Genomic DNA, 13,451 nt, shown 5'->3' with positions numbered 1-13,451 from the left:
GTGTTGCCAGGTAAACTTAAAATTTGATTTTGATTTTTTCTATTGATAATATCGAAACAATTGTATATTATTAGTTAAAATCTTATTTTTATTTGGTTTGCATGAGAATAATACAAAAAAAAATTAATAATAATCTTAATATTTTGTTTTTCTGTTCAACTCTTGAGTGCGCGAGTCCACGCAGAGAAGCCTCAGAATCCCAGCCTTTTCTCTTTTCAGTATTTTAACCGGATAAAAAACGTTTTGTACTAATTTTGAAGGTCCTGAGACTTTGTAATTTAAACTGTGCCCGCTATCTTTCTTATCTTTCTTATGAACGAGACAGAGACGAACGCACGATAAGTAAGGGAAAAAGTCTTTCATAGTGCCTACGGGCGGAAAGAGTTATAAAAAAGTCTCACGGGCATAAAATACTATGTACCGTCGTTCACATACACATACGGGAAAAACATACGCCAATACACAACTCTCTGTATGAATGGTTAACAAGTTTAATATTTTACAATGTCTAAGTATATCGATACAACAAATTAATTACATTAATATATTAAGTAACGTTACTTCAACAGAACGATGGGTATACGCGAAGTCCGGTTCTTTTTCCATTCTCTCCGTCCTGTGGGCACTAAAAGGGCTTCTTTTCGTATCTTTTGTAAGTTCCGCTAAGCCAAAATTGAGAGCGCCCGGACGATGAATAGGACCCGACATATCCAAGATAGACCACCATTAAAAATTCTTGAGTTGTCGTCCGGTCCACAATCGGGTGGCAGGAAACGACCCGGTCGCCCCATTGTGGGCCAGATTCATCCGATTATGGGCTGTATGCTTTAGGCCTTCTTAGTGCCTACAGGACAAGAGTAAAAAAAAAGTTGCAGAGTGAATAAACCACTGAACGCTGGTATTTGGTCGTGGATTCGCGGCTGACTAACGAGCTAGCCACGTGGTATTTCTAGTTTTTTCCACTTATGTAACACCTAAATAGGATCAGTTTCTCACAGAAAGTTGTCCCGGGAGACACCCCTCCTTGACAGATCGCGTTGGCTTATCCTATCAATCCAATCCAATCGAGAGCCTATTAAATCTGAACGAAACAGATAACTAAATTTAAATTGTTAATGTTGTTATAAGCTTATTGTCTCTAATGAATAATAATTGTTTCAAACTACCAATTGGTGGAGATGTACGAGGCTTATCAAACTATATTGGAGAATTATAAAACTGAGATCACATAGTACGCTGTGTTCATAATTTGACGGAACGCTTGTAACAAGTTCGTGGAACACCTGTTAGGAACCACTTACGTTATAGATAAAACAATGTCTTTTCTAATAAAGAAATTTATGAATATTTTTAATTTACAAACGAATTTTTCCTTTATTATCTGAAATGAATTGACTAAAAAGTTAAATTATATCGATATAAGCCTAATTACAGGAGACAATTAAAGTACTATTATAATTATTTAAACATTTTAAAGTTTCATATTTTTACAATATGATTTGGCTTATGGAAATGTAGTGACAAATGATGATACAGTACGAATAAATGATTTTAAAGTAACTTTTTTTCTTCTATTTACAATTTTATCTCTATTTCTAATATTTTTAACCGACTCAACAAGTTTGGAAAATTTGTAAAACTTTGTCTAAATGTATTTTTTAATACAAATTTTTATATTAGAATATCAAATTATTTTCAAGGTCTCTGTAACTATCCATTAATTAGTCTACGTGTATAGTTTTTTGAAACAATTTTTATCTCCTCCCTCCTGTTGTTTACAATGAGGTACTTGCAAACCCCCCTGCACGTAGACAATGCATGCTTCTAGCTAAGTAATAAAATCAATGGTATCCTTCGTTTTATAAGAAACGAACTATCTCGGCCCCTCTCCCTATTGTGTGTAATGACGTAATTTTGGAAACTTCTCTCATTTAAACTGGGGAAAAGCGAGAATATAAAAGTATAGGTGCATTGTAGTATTATTATGTCTTCTATTAGAGATCACACACGTTCAACACGTATTTTTTTTTTTTTTTTAACGGACGTTTATTATCTTATCGATGTACTCAAGCTACAACGGACGTCAAGACTTGTCAACGCACGTTGCTGCAAACAATACAAGAGAGAGCAAGTGCCATAGGCGTACAGTACAAAATTTAAATTATCGTGAGATATATCACACGAAAATTATAAGGAAAAACAAAGCGTAGATCGATGTAGGCTATGTTCAGAATAATAATTCATCAAAGGAATTTTAGACATTATAAAGTAGTGAAGAAAACTTTTCAGAGTCTTCCATAGGACACTTAAAGAGGGTATAAAAGTAGCCACAAAGATGTCGTTCACTATTTATGGGATGAACCCATCACTTTCTTTGTTTGCGTTTAGTTTTTTACAGTACTCGTGTTGTCTAGGTTGTTTAGACCGATGTTTCTGGACCTTTTTTTGACCTTTTACCCTTTTTGAGCTTAATGTTTTTCTATGGTACATAATAGTACTGTACCTCGAGGAAAAATTTTAAAAAAACATTGGAAATTTCATCGCTTTTTTAATTATTATAAAATAGATTTTTAATTAAAATAATTATAGCATATTTTTTATGAACTACATATATATTGCATATACATTAAAAATAAAACATGTAATAAATTGACATTTAATTTACGAAATACGAAACAATAAAGGTAATTTAAAATATATACAGAATATATGTATTAGTAATATTTCTTTATATTTCGACAACAATCGACTAACAATAATATTGATATTGTGCACGAAAACCTAGAGTTTGCTAGTTACACCCCAAAGTTGACTTTAGGTCTTTGACGCCCTTGAATGGACGTACAGTACTTCATTCACAAGTGTGTCCCTAGCCTTAATTGCGCGTACACTACTCAAAGACCCCCTGGGCATTGAAGAAATGACTTTAACAAGTTCTGCAAATATTTTCTGATAGTTCGTTCACATGACTAGCGAGTACGCTTATAACAAATTCGTATGCCACTAACACCGCTACGTAGACAATGCCTCTCCATAATGTAGTTTTTGCAACCTTCTTTAAACAATACTCAAGTGTAATAATTAAATTAAAATTTTTGTAATGACCTTAACACAAGGCTTTGTTTTCACGCATTTTTTTTTTTTTTCATTTAGTAAGCCTTCAAAATGAAACTTTTCCTATAGTTAATCTTCAGGAGAGTTTTATTTATGTTTTAAAATAATTCAGTGATATTTGTGACGATGATAAAACTTCAATCTATCATTGTTTTACGTCATTCAGAATAGTAAAATCGAATGGTGCCTGAAAGATAATTAAGGACGTTGACATTATAAATTATCTTAGACGATAAATAACTTAACATTTGACGAGCGAAAAGCGATTAACGATTGAAAATACAATAATAATAAATACAATGCAGCTGCCACTCGTTGTTTTTTTACATTTTATTATTTTTAAAAGCGTATAATTTATATGATAATTATCATTGTTATTTCGCAATCAAGCGGAAACAACAATAGGCAGCTATACGTACAAAATAAAACTCCTATAGTTTTATAATTGTATAAAAGTTATATTCAAGTCTCAATACACGCATTTTTTTTAAAAATTATAAAAACTTTAGTTTCCTGCCTGCTTGATATCGTGGCGTGAAACATTTTATTTATTTAATTTTTTTTATGATGATCGTTTTTTCGCATTATGCACGCACTTTTTTCAATTATGGAGTTAGTCGCAGATGTCTTTGTAAACCTATCATAATATTTATTTATCTTTATATATAGTTATATATTGTAAAAAGTAAAAATACTAAAAATATATAAATGACAATGTACAGAATGACAATTCTATACTGTCACAGGCACTTTTATTATACTAAATAATACTGTATATAAACTATACTGCCATACACACTATATTATATAATAGTATTGTTTAATATTACTGTTATAGATACTTTATTATTAAAATAATGAAGTGTCTAGAACAGTAGATCTACATCAGAAATGGTAGGTCTAAATTCAATGAAAATATTCTGTTAACAAATTTATAAATACCTTAATAACAAAACAATTTTACATTATTACATAATCATTTGTTTAAAACATATCTAAACATAGTAAAAGAGCGAGTGAACACAGACCCTATTGTATATATTTAATTATATAATAGCTTTATTCATTTATAAATAATAAAAATATATAATAAAACTACATTTATAGTATTGTGTAAGTGAATGTGTAAATGGTTTATAATTGATAAAAACATATAAAGATATACAATTGTTAAATATCAGGGTGGATAAACTTCCTGTAGTAACAGTTGAATGTTGAAACAATTCTTTTTTATTTTACTTCTTATTTTTGTACCACTTATGTATACAGTTACAGTTCCTCCTAGATTGAAATTTAATAGTCATATATTTTTTTAATGACTTGAGGAAGGAAAAGAGTTCTAATATTTATTATTGTTGTAGTAATTTTTTTAATTTTTTTAAGTATCGATGCTTTAATGATTTTGTATTTTTATTTTATGTCAGATTATAAGCTTATAAATTTAATGTTATTTCTATAAATACAATCATAATCAACCTGTCATAGTAGTAAATTATATTTTGTGTAAGATCATTTTTGTCAAATATAATTATATTGCAATAAGATATTAGCATCCAACAGCTTTCAACAGATTTTTTAAAATGTTAAAAAAGATTTATGGAATTGGCAGAAAGAATACCAAACACTTAACACAACAGAGAACACTTAAAAGCAATAGAATAGATTATAATCTTTTTAATTACACAGAATGGAAATCATGAGACAAATAATAGAATTCAATGCTTTTGTTCGGAAAGGAAAATAAAAACAAGCAAAAAATACTTATATAATAATTAATTATAAAATTAAATAACCAATTAAAGTAATATTTTAGATGTATAATCCCTTTTATATTTTCAATTATAAACATCAGCTTTTATAATATATAATCAACTTCTAAAACATTAGTTTGGATAATTATTTATTTAGTTAAATTAAGTTCAAAGAACACAAACATTTAATTATAAAATTAAACACTAAAGAACACTGTCAATGCCAGAGTGGTCACCTTAGCAACAAACATCAAAAGAATATGAATATTGTTTAAAAGTAATGCAAGCTTTTGATTTAATTAATAACATATTAAAAGAAATTTTAAGATTAATGATGTGTTATGTTGTTACGTTTTCAACGTCTAATTACTTGTTAAGCAATACTCCATTTCAAATACATTTCTAATCATAGTATATAATAATAAAAGCACTAAATGCTACATCAGACACATCCTATTTCAGCATAGATTATTTAGTTTCAAAAGAGAATTTAGTGTATTTAAACCATCTCGTGCTTTTGGCACTCGGTCCCAATTTTTTTTACTGTATTCTGGTAAAAAAAGTGAAATTAGAGTGTACACTTTTATTTATACAAGGTAATATTATACACAAATACACAAAGTAGCTACTAGCTACAGCAATTAATAAATAAACTTATTATTTTTATTCAAGTTCAGCTAGAGAGAGATTATCTGTAACTTCCCTAGGGTCGTTTGGGAATTCATTAGCCTGTTGGCAATTGCAACTTCACTCATAAGACACTTATTTTTTCAGCTTACTTTTGGACAAAAATTGCATCTCGTAGGCCATAAAATATAGTCCAATTAACACAGAATTATTAAATTATACATTTAACTGTTGTAAGGTTAGGACTTCAATTTTTATAGTGTGCCTTATAGGAACATTAGATTGAATAAATACTTTTAAAAAGTAACTGTATTTAAAGGATCAAGTTTTTAACAAACAGCAATAGTTCAATTATTTAAGTCTCTTCTAAATGAAGTGTTCCCACATAAAAAGACATTGCATAAATGAAAATTCTCTATGGATAAATATTTTATTCGGTGTCTTAGCTATGTTATTAAAGTTTAAGTATACAAATTGATTTATGCTAAAACTGGCAATTACTAGAGCAGATGACTTTCAATTCACACAAAATAGTACCATGTACTTTATGACTTGTTTAAGTGATCAATAAAATTTGTTAAAATGTTTGTCAAAACTTCTGGTGTCACTAAATTGTATTCATTATAAATAGAAATAATTAAGATTCCAATATATTTCTTTTACAACTAAAAATCTAGCTGAACTATACACAATTACTTCAAAATTTCCCTGGTAATGACGTCATGAAGATTCCTTAATAAAAATGGAATTGTGTACAAAATTTAAATTTTAAGGCATCAATATGTTTTATATATCACGAGTGTATAATCATAAGCATTCAACTCCGAATTTCGAAGTTTTCAATAATAGAGTATTCCTATTATAATCGACATATTTTATTCGGGACCATTAGCAGCTATATGTAAAATTCCAGTTGCATAAAATAGCAAATTTTTAAATCTTTTCCGAAAATTTTTACAGTTAACAGTGGTTCTACACCCACACAGACGTACAAAATTGCATTTTCTAAATTTCATACAATGCACGAAATCTAGAATAAGCAATAAAATTCTATTTAATTCTGTCAAATGTATTGCAGCTTACTATTCAATTCTGTAATATGACAAAACATTTTTATAATTGGACACGTCTAAAAATACAATTCGGCATCATTTTAAAAATGTGAAGAGTTTTTATGTTAAACACATCGAATTTTTTGTTTCGAAACACCGTAGTGTTACGTTTCGTCAACTTTAATTTTAAAAAATGCCGACCGGATTTAACAATTACATATTAAAACATTTCAATACTCTATCGCAACTCAAAGGCCACAAATTATAAAATTTATTCTAATTTTTACATAAATATTCGAGCGTCGTAATGCTTAAGGCCAGAAGAAATTTTAATATAAGGTTTTTTTGTTATTTATTACGTACCAAATCTTATTTCCATCTTATAAAATTAACGAAATATACCACCAGTCAAATCTGATTCTTAAAAAAATGTTTTTTAAAGCATAAAATTTCAATAAAAAACCATTTTTAATATGCAAATTGATATTTTATTGGTCACTGTACAAAACTTCCTATAACTAGTTACTGTACAGAGAAAATAGTTTTATACAGAATTTTTACAGGATGAATTGTACAGTTTAACTGTCACATTTCAGAAGGAAAGAAACAAAATTATCCAGAGATTATTTTCCTTGAAACTCAAAGTTTCATATACTTCATTGATAGTAAAGCTACATATATCTAATTTGCAACTAGAAAATGAATAAAAGCCAATATAATACACACCTCATAAGCCAATTTTAAGCAATACTCTACATATAACGTCACTTTCTATTAATAAATTCACCAGGAAATACAAATAATTTTTGATTTTTAAAAATTATCTTCCAAGACATTAACTAGGAAACTGCCAAAGATTAAAGTAATATTATATTCATTAATAATGACAAATTTCAATCATTGTAGAAAAAAAAGCAATGATCACAGTTCTAAATGCATTCACCATTCTTTTAAAATTTCTTACAATCTTGTGCTCCTTTCTCCGTAAACGATCTCGATATCCCGTGCCGATCTTAGAATCGCGCACGACGAACTCGTTACACACGCAATTTTGCCTTCGACGTCAATATGGTCCCCAATTTGTACCGGGAGTGACAGTAGTTACCAATGATTAATTTGATGTAGATATAATACAAATTTGAACAAATGCAATTATGGTTGAGATCACATGCACTAACAGAGTAAGAAACCCGTTATTTGGCAAGAGAACTCCGTGCTTTCCGACTCCGACGTCTCTTTAGCTGGAGACGTAAGCGGCCAGTTGCTCGAAATGCTTTCTGGAATCCATAATATAAACGTCCCAATTGTTGTTGTTCCACATACTCTCTTTGCACGAAGGTCGAAAGATCGGAGAGTGAATATTTTCATTGGTACTGCAAGAATGGTTACGATTTTCTTGATTTTCGTAATCAGAATGCTGCTGTAATTTATTCGCATCGTAAAGAATACAGATACTTCCGTTCTCTCCAATCCTGTAAGATACTTCTTTCGGATCAACCCATAAAGTAAGCTCGTTTGGGAACAGGTTTCGAAGACTGGCTTCTTCTAATCCACATGCAAATCCAGCTTTAGCTATGATCGGATCCATCTTATGATTTATTCGAAGACAGCGATAGCCGGAACCTTTACACGGATGTTCGGGAAACCAATGCTCTCGATAATGTTGCTCCAACAAATATTCTAATTGACCACAGAACAGTTTAAGTTGGTCATTATCCAACCTGTTACTAAGCCTTAACAAATTAGCGAGAAAACGAGAAGCGGTCCTAATCTCAGACATCATATTTTAACGCCCAACTTGCCAGTTTTCCAAACAAAAAATTTTCTTGCGAATCCTCAAAGATGGCGACTGTCGTTGTGATTTGCAAGTCTTCGTTTCCGTCTATATACCAAATTACAGTCCGCTTTTACTGTGATCAAACACTCAAATCTCATTACACGTTATAAAAATTATATTCGAATCTAGTTACGTTATTTTTTTGGACGGCAAAGTTTGGCAATTAAATGACAACGAAACTAATTCTCACAACTTCATTTCCTTTTTCTCTTTCACCCAAGCCACCACTGGACCAATCCGAAACATTATTGCAGCTGACATCACTGCTGAGTAATAACAACCCGGCTACCCACAATGCATTTGCCTCGCTCTCATTGGTGGAAAAATATAAGATGTTGATATTGTAGTCGCGTATGACGTCATCCGTTTCTCATCTCACGTGAATATCTTCACGTCGAGTTTTAAAAATAATCGTTTGTTTTCTTTTTTCGTCAAACGAAATCCTTATAAATTTTTGCTTTATTTTTTAAAATATTAATTTATAATAAATACTCATTTTATTTTATTTTATTTTTAATTTTTTTAAACGATAACAGGAAATATTCATTATAGAGGTCAGTGTGTATCTTAAATTTTTATTTTTGTTTACAAATTTAAATTTTAAATTTAATTTAAAATATTATTCGTTTTATTTAAATTTAAAAAAAAATAATAAGAATTAAAATATAATTAGATACAGAAGTTTCTAATATAGAGTAAGTATGTGTTTAATATTACACTATAAAACACTGTGAAATGGACATATTTTTCTATTCAACATGTGTTAATTTTATGTCAATTGCTGTATTATGCAACATTTTACTTTGTTTGTCTCAGATTTCATAAAATCTATGATGAGATATGATAAGAATATAAATTATTGATAAAAACTGTGATATGTTTTGATTAATTTGAAATTTAATTTTTGATTTTTATGTAATTTATATTTTGAAAATTAATTTCATTTCTGAAATAGTTGTAAAATGATTCAGAAGATTTTGATTTATATTCATTTTATTTTTAATTCTATATTATATTTTCTCTTTTTTTATTTATTTTATTTACTTTTGAGTTTTTCATTTGAAGCATTTGATAAAATTTGTTTAGTTTTCCTAGCATTTTATTAATATATTAACAAAATGCTAAGAATATTATAGATAAGATTGGTCTAAACAAGAAAATTTTCAGTTTTTAATCAAATTAAAAATGATTAATCTCTTTTTCTATTAAAAAAGATCCTACTTTTTAAAAAATAATTGATGAGACTTTACAGTTAAGAACGATAAATTTGGCTGTTATTTTATCTGGACCGCATTTCATCAGAGACAAAGACTACTGGGTGTTATCTTCGTTATTCTTTATTTTACTATGCATTTCGGGTGTTTTGTCCCCTAAGGCATTTCTAAGTTAGAAATGCCTTAGGGGACAAAACGTCAACACCGCGTAACTGGACGTCTAAATGTAAAAAAAGAAATGTAACACCTGATGAGGGGTGCAAGTTACACCAAAACCTTGCACCCGAAATGCATAGTAAAATAAAAATAACTGAAGATAACATCCAGTAGTCTTTGTCTCTGATGAAATGCGGTCCAGATAAAATAACAACGGTTGAACTTATCATTCTTAACTGTAAAGTTTATCAATTATTTTTTAAAAAGAAGGATCTTTTTTTAAAGAAATTGATTTTTAAACAATATAAAGAAGCCGCACCATTGATATAATACATATCTATAATACATATAGATATGTTTACTTATAGATATATTTACTTATAGATGATTAATCTCGTTAATCTGCTTGATGTTTTCTGAAAGATACAATTATTGAGTAAGAAACAATTGAAAATTTGCCTTGTTGGTTATACGGTAGTAATGAATTATAAATTCATGTTCTGCTGTAGCATTTTTCATTGAGTTTCTTAAAATCCATCAGAAAATATAATAAGATTTAATTATGGTAATATTTAATAGCAAATATAATTTTTTTGCTAAACATTCGTTTTACAAGAAAATTATTATACTCAATAAATCACCATATTTTAATAAATCTAATATATAAATTTATTTCAGTAGATAAAAGAAATATACAAAAAAATAATTATATATTTTAAAACAGTGATTTTGATAAATGCCTTTATAGACTTTTAAATAATTTCATTTTCTTCTGATTGCAGGTTATAATAATTATATTTTTACAATAACATCACATTTTATCTCTTTACACGGGTAAATATTTTGAAGCACATTTAAGTCTTATTCTTTTCGTGTTATAGCACTGTATACTGTCTGTATATGTTCTGTCTGTATGTCTGTATACTGTCTGTATACAACTGTATATGTTCATGTCATAATTCTTTTCATGTTATAGCATAATACTTGGAAAAAATTGAATAAATTATTTTTATGGAGAGAGAACCATATTCTTGAAATCAGATGTAATTTATTTAATGTTTTTATACTTTTTATAGGTATTAAATTATTTCTATTTTTCTAGCTTTGGCCGATATTAATCAATGATGTGACATTACGACATTTATTTATATTTTGATGAAGATCAATTGTTAATTTCTTCGGTTAAAAATCAGATGTTCGAGGAAATAAAACTTGTTCTTTAAAAAAATTTCAGTTAAAACATTAATGCAGGTACAGTACTTCATCTGGAAATGCTTTATTGAAGTGCATAAAAATAATACAGAACAACCGCACACTGGGTTTTACAATACAAAACGCTACTCACAAAAAACCTATAACCGGTGTGAATTAAAATTTAACAGCTACTACTTTAAATGGCATTCCATGTTATGTAGAGACTTTTATGTTCAATGCTGTTAAATGCGTGATTCCGTTTTTTTTTTTTTTTTTCATCTTTAAAAATCATTCCAAACGATTCTTTACCTGAGGAAGGGCCCAGGAGGGGTCTGAAAGCGTTTGTAGTGACTGTTAAATTTTAATTTACACCGGTTATAGGTTCTTTGTGAGTAGCGTTTTGTGCATAAAAATATCAGTAAAAGATTTAAATTTAAATTAATATTTCTGAGTATATAGAATTTTATATTTCACTGATTTTAATATAATTAAAATCAGTGAAATATTAAGTAAAAGGTTTACAAAAGATTTTTAATTTACAATAAAATAAATACTCCCAAATTTTTAGATATATGTTAACAGAAATTACGTCGTTAAGGTTAAATATTTAATTTGAAAAACAAATTAATGCATGTAATTTATGTTTTATATGCAGGAAACATCACAGCACGTGACATAACAATGGATTTCACAATAAATGATATCACAGATAATTAACATAGAAAAACTTAAAAACATAGATAAACATGTTTCCTTTTTACATGATAATATTGTTGTCAAAACAAAATATTTTATTATAAAAATTGAAAGAATATTATAGAGTATATTTTATTATATGAATTGAATATATTATCAACAGTTTTGATTTGAATTATAAAATAGAAATTTAAAAACTTTTTAAATTATTAAAATGTTATCTACAGTATGTTACTATAAATTTTTAATTTCAAAAGTACACACATACAAACACAAACAAACAAACACAATGTTTATATATGTACGATAGCGAGGTTGAGGCCGAAGTGCAAAAACGAGTTTAAGTGCAAAAACGTGTATGTCGGACGTTCGGCATCGCTTTCCTGTAAGCGTAGAAGTTTGACGATGGCGTTTGGAAAGTCGGTGGACTCACGCTCGACATTCTGAACGCCATTGTCAAACTTCTAGGCTTATAGAAAAGCGGCGCCGAACGTCCGACGTACACGTTTTCGTGTTTAAAACTTTGGCCTCAACCTCGCTAATATTTATATATCTATCTCCATATAATACAAAAATTAAGTAAAAAGATATAGAATGCTATATCTTTCAACTTTCAACTATTTAACTAGACTCTACAATGAGCATACATTTGTGTTTACTAGTTTGAAGTTAGTCACCACAAAAATTGATAAATACAAATTTTCACTTGTAACTGAATTTTGGACCTCTTTTGATAAATTTATAAGTACACAAAAACCAAATTTTTTTTGTAACTTAATAACATTTATTACATGTTATCTTCAGATACTTTATTATTAAGTGGCACATTCAGAAATTAAGTTCTAATTGACTAGAAAGGAACAAAAGATTGTTTCTTTGAATGTACATTTATTCTCATAGGAAAATACACAGTTACAGCTATTTTTCAACATATTCACCTTTCAGGCCAGATATTTGTCATAGTAACGGAACAGTTTTTTAAACTCTCTTCAAAGAAGTTTTCCGCAAACATATAGTCTTGCATGATTGTCTGCAGCTCTGTTGATGTTGAGCAACAATCTTCTTCTTCTTTTTCTTTAATGCTGCCGAATGGCGTTTGCGACTTCGTATTGATATTGTTCTCTGTCTTGTACTGTGTGTAAAATTTGTGCTGTTGTCATGTGAAGCTAGGTGTTAATGTTGTCTAGCCAGGCCATTTTCGGTCTGCCTAGACGTTTCTTGCCTTTAATCCTGCCCTCCAGGATGAGTGCAGTAGATGGTATTTTTGGTGATTCCTAGTGATGTGGCCTAGGTATTTGCATTTCCTGCTGATGATGGTTTTGATCAGGTCCATGTGCATGTCTTGCAGGACCTGTGCATTGGTTATCTTGCTGTCCAAGGGATTTTCAGCATTCTTTGGTACAGCCACATTTTTAAACCCTGTTCAAAGAAGTTTTCCACAAACATACAGTCTTGCATGATTGTCTGCAGCTCTGTTGATATGGAACAACAATAAATGTCAAAATTTATTGTAAGATCCTGAAAAAATTACAGCAGGCTATTCAAAACAAAAGATGTGGCCTTCTGAGTTCTGCAGTAATTTTACTTCATGATAATGCAAAGCCATATTCCACCTGCAGCATGTCAGAATTACTGAAAAAATTCAAGTGGATGATCTTTTAACATTGCTATAAAGTCCTGAGAATTTTTTAAATTTTTCTGGTTTTGCATTTGAATTTTTTGGGAGAACAACAATTATGCAGTGACCAAAGGGCTGCATACAACTGCAAGGTTTGGTCTATAAGTTAACAGTAGATTTCTTTTGATGGTT

General features: G+C 29.2%; 1 protein-coding gene and 1 pseudogene across 1 annotated transcript in view; one reads left to right on the top strand and one right to left on the bottom strand.

Moving 5' to 3' along the window:
• LOC136988624 (putative protein-lysine deacylase ABHD14B) overlaps positions 1 to 13,451 on the top strand; it is a 147,571-nt gene that overhangs the window by 81,869 nt on the left and 52,251 nt on the right. The gene's annotated exons all lie outside the window — the stretch shown is intronic.
• Positions 7,010 to 8,670, bottom strand: LOC136988560 (protein BTG2 pseudogene; annotated as a pseudogene).

The sequence above is a fragment of the Centruroides vittatus genome, unplaced genomic scaffold, assembly GCF_030686945.1.
Source record: "Centruroides vittatus isolate TY-2023 unplaced genomic scaffold, ASM3068694v2 contig_1259, whole genome shotgun sequence".
Taxonomy (NCBI): Eukaryota; Metazoa; Arthropoda; class Arachnida; order Scorpiones; family Buthidae; genus Centruroides; species Centruroides vittatus.
This window is presented reverse-complemented; position numbering and strand designations above follow the sequence as displayed.